Raw genomic sequence first — 4,746 nt, forward strand, 5'->3', positions numbered from 1 at the left:
TCTATTTTCGAAAATATCTCATCCCTTTTTCAAAATTTCTTTTTAATTAATTAATTGTTTCATGTTTGAATTTTAATTATAATTTATTTCTAAATTTTCGAAAATCACTAACCCTTTTTCAAAATTTTTTTCGAAATCTCTCTTCTCTTTTCTTTTTCTATTTAATTATTTAATTACTAACACTTCTCTTCACCTCTCTTCATCCAAAATCCGAATCCATTCTTCATTCTTCTACCCCCTTTCTTTTTCTACTAACATAAAGGAATCTCTATACTGTGACATAGAGGATTCCTCTTCTTTTCTTGTTTTCTTCTCTTTCATATGAGCAGGAACAGGGATAAAGGCACTCTTGTTGAAATTGATCCAGAACCTGAAAGGACTCTGAAGAGAAAATTAAGAGAAGCTAAATTAAATTATTCTAAAGGTAACCTTTCAGAAACATTAGAACAAGAGAAGGAGATGGCCGAAAATAATAATAATAATGCAAGGAGAATGCTTGGTGACTTCACAAAGCCAACATCCAAGTTTGATGGAAGAAGCATCTCCATTCCTGCCATTGGAGCCAATAACTTTGAGCTTAAGCCTCAACTAGTTGCTTTAATGCAACAAAACTGCAAGTTTTATGGACTTCCATCTGAAGATCCTTATCAGTTTTTAACTGAGTTCTTGCAGATCTGTGAGACTGTAAAGACGAATGGAGTTGATCCTGAAGTCTACAGACTCATGCTTTTCCGTTTTGCTGTAAGAGACAGAGCTAGAGTATGGTTGGATTCATAACCCAAGGACAGCCTGGACTCATGGGATAAGCTGGTCACTGCCTTCTTGGATAAGTTCTTTCCTCCTCAAAAGCTGAGCAAGCTGAGAGTGGATGTTCAAACCTTCAAACAAAAAGATGGTGAATCCCTCTATGAAGCTTGGGAAAGATACAAGCAGTTGACCAAAAGATGTCCATCTGACATGTTTTCAGAATGGACCATATTGGATATCTTCTATTATGGTCTCTCTGAATTTTCAAAAATGTCACTGGACCATTCTGCAGGTGGATCTATTCACCTGAAGAAAACGCCTGGAGAGGCTCAAGAACTCATTGACATGGTTGCAAACAACCAGTTCATGTATACTTCTGAGAGGAATTCCGTGAGCAATGGGGTACCTCAGAAGAAAGGAGTTCTTGAAATTGATGCTCTGAATGCCATATTGGCTCAAAACAAAGTGTTGACTCAACAGGTCAACATGATCTCTCAAAATCTGAATGGATTGCAACATGCATCCAACAGTACTAGAGAGGCAGCTTCTGAAGAAGCTTATGATCCTGAGAACCCTGCCATGGCAGAGGTTAATTACTTAGGTGAACCTTATGGAAACACCTATAACTCATCATGGAGAAATCATCCAAATTTCTCCTGGAAGGATCAACAAAAACCTCAACAAGGTTTTAACAATGGTGGACGCAATAGGCTGGGCAATAGCAAGCCATATCCATCATCTTCTCAGCAACAGACAGAGAACTTTGAACAAAATAATTCTAATTTAGCTAATTTAGTCTCTGATCTGTCAAAGGCCACTTTCAGTTTCATGAATGAAACCAGATCCTCCATTAGAAATTTGGAGGCACAAGTGGGCCAGCTGAGTAAGAAAGTTATTGAAACCCCTCCCAGTACTCTCCCAAGCAATACAGAAGAGAATCCAAAAGGAGAATGCAAGGCCATTGATTTAATCAAAGTGGCTGAATGCACTAGGGAGGAGGAGGACAAAAATCCTAGTGAGGAAGACCTCCTGGGACGTCCCTCAAGCAAGAAGGAGTTTCCTATTAAGGATCCTGAGGAATCTGAGGCTCACCTAGAAACCATAGAGATTCCATTAAATCTCCTTCTGCCATTCATGAAGCTCTGAAGAATATTCATCCTCTGAAGAAGATGAAGATGTGACTGGAGAGCAAGTTGCTCAATATTTAGGAGCTATCATGAAGCTGAATGCCAAGCTGTTTGGTAATGAGACTTGGGAAAGTAAACCTCCCTTGCTCATTAGTGAACTGGATGTTTGGATTCAGAAAACTCTACCTCAAAAGAAGCAAGATCCTGGCAAGTTCTCAATACCTTGTACCATTGGCACCATGAGCTTTGAAAAAGCTCTATATGATCTGGGGTCAGGGATAAATCTTATGCCACTCTCTGTAATGGAGAAGTTAAGGATCATTGAGGTACAACCTGCTTTGTTCTCATTACAATTGGCAGATAAGTCAATGAGGCAAGCTTATGGACTAGTAGAGGACGTGTTAGTAAAGGTTGAAGGCCTTTACATCCCTACTGATTTCATAATCCTAGACACTAGGAAGGAAGATGATGAATGCATCATCCTAGGAAGACCTTTCCTAGCCACAGCAGAAGCTGTGATAGATGTCAACAGAGGTGAGTTAGTCCTTCAATTGAATGGGGACTACCTTGTGTTTAAGACACATGGCCATCCCTCTGTGACAAAAGAGAGTAAGCATGAAGAGCTTCTCTCAGTTCAAGGTCAAGAAGAGCCCACACAGTCAAACTCTAAGTTTGGTGTTGTGAGGCCACAACCAAATTCTAAGTTTGGTGTTCAAACCCCATATCCAAACTCTAAGTTTGGTGTTGGGACTATACACTAACATTGACCTGATCACCTTTTGGCTCCATGAGAGCCACTGTCAAGCTATTGACATTAAAGAAGCGCTTGTTGGGAGGCAACCCAATTTTATTTATCTAATTTTATTTTATTTTGTTTCTTTGTTATTTTTGTGTTTTATTAGGTACATGATCATGAGGAGTCACGAAAAAATCAAAAAAATTAAAAACAGAGTCAAAAACAGAAGAAAAAAATTTTCACCCTGGAGGACGCACGGGCTGGCGTTCAACGCCCAGAAGGTGCATCTGGCCGGCGTTCAACACCAGAACAGAGCACCATTCTGGCGCTGAACGCCCAAAATAAGCAACAACCTGGCGTTAAACGCCAGGATGGTGCACAGAAAGGACAAACTGGCGCTGAACGCCAGGAACAAGCATGAAACTGGCGTTCAACGCCAGAAACATGCATTACATGGGCGTTGAACGCCCAGAATGTGCACCAATGGGCGTTTAAACGCCAGAATGGTGTGCCAAGGCATTTTACATGCCTATTTGGTGCAGGGATGGAATTCCTTGACACCTCAGGATCTGTGGACCCCACAGGATCACCTCAGGATCTGTGAAACTCACAGGATCCCCACCTACCTCGCCCTCTTTCTCTCCATTCATGGTCATCCCTTCTGTTTTTCATTCACCACTCACCCTTTCCCATAAACCCCACTCACCTTCAAAATTCAACTTCTCTTTCCCACCCAATCCCACCCATATAGCCGAATCCATCTCCCCTCACTCACCTCCATTATCTTCTTCTTCTTCTTCTCTTCTTTCTTCTCTTGCTCGAGGGCGAGCAATATTTTAAGTTTGGTGTGGTAAAAGCATAGCTTTTTTGCTTTTCCATTACCATTAATGGCACCTAAAGCCAGAAAAACCTCAAAGGGAAGACAAAAAGCTTCCACCTCTGAGTCATGGGAGATGGAAAGACTAAAAATATAAGCCGTCATAGCTCAGTGGTAGAACATGTGGCTGCAAATCAAGAGATCTCTGAGATACCTTAGGGGATAAGTTGTCCTCCACACAAATATTGGAAGCAACTAAGGGGAGGAACACGAAAATTACTAGGAATCATTCAACAGAAGCAAGGAAGAGACATAGAGGAGCTCAAAGAGCACCATTGGTTCTTCAAAAAGGCGCCACCCTCACTCAGGTGGATTCATTCCTTGTTCCTTATTTCTTTCTATTTTCGGTTTTTAATTATTGTGTTTATCTATGTTTTGTGTCTTTATTTCATGATCATTAGTATGTAACCATGCCTTAAAGCTATGAATAAATTCCATTAATCCTTCACCTCTCTTAAAAGAAAAATGTTTTAATTCAAAAGAACAAGAAGTACATAATTTTCGAAATTATTATTGAATTTAGTTTAATTATATTGATGTGGTGACAATGCTTTTTGTTTTCTGAATGAATGAATGAACAGTGCATATGTCTTTTGATCTTGTTGTTTATGAGTGTTAAAATTGTTGGTTCTTGAAAGAATGATGAACAAAGAGAAATGTTATTGATGATCTGAAAAATCATGAATTTGATTCTTGAAGCAAGAAAAAGCAGTGAAAAAAAAAAGCATTCGAAAAAAAAATGGAGCTAAAAAGAGTATATAGAAAAAGAAGGAGCAATAGAAAAAGCCAATAGCCCTTAAAACCAAAAGGCAAGGGTAAAAAGGATCCAAGGCTTTGAGCATCAATGGATAGGAGGGCCCAAGGAAATTAAATCCAGGCCTAAGCGACTAAATTAAGCTGTCCCTAACTATGTGCTTGTGTCATGAAGGTCCAAGTAAAAAGCTTGAGACTGAGTGGTTAAAGTCGTGATCCAAGGCAAAAGAGTGTGCTTAAGAGCTCTGGACACCACTAACTGGGGACTTTAGCAAAGCTAAGTCACAATCTGAAAGGGTTCACCCAGTTATGTGTCTGTGGCATTTATGTATCCGGTGGTAATACTGGAAAACAAAGTGCTTAGGGCCACAGCCAAGACTCATAAGCAGCTGTGTTCAAGAATCAACATGCTTAACTAGGAAAGTCAATAACACTATCCGAAATTCTAAGTTCCTAGAGATGCCAATCACTCTGAACTTCAAAGGAAAAAGTGAGATGCCAAAACT

The 4,746-nt window shown here is 39.8% G+C and overlaps 1 non-coding gene across 1 annotated transcript; it reads right to left on the minus strand.

Moving 5' to 3' along the window:
* Window positions 1-855: 855 nt before the first annotated feature.
* Window positions 856-959, minus strand: LOC130952489 (small nucleolar RNA R71). Its single transcript, XR_009074668.1, has one exon. It is a non-coding gene; the product is annotated as a small nucleolar RNA R71 (small nucleolar RNA).
* Between the last annotated feature and the right edge of the window lie 3,787 nt (window positions 960-4,746).

This window comes from Arachis stenosperma, chromosome 9 (genome assembly GCF_014773155.1).
Source record: "Arachis stenosperma cultivar V10309 chromosome 9, arast.V10309.gnm1.PFL2, whole genome shotgun sequence".
NCBI lineage: Eukaryota > Viridiplantae > Streptophyta > Magnoliopsida > Fabales > Fabaceae > Arachis > Arachis stenosperma.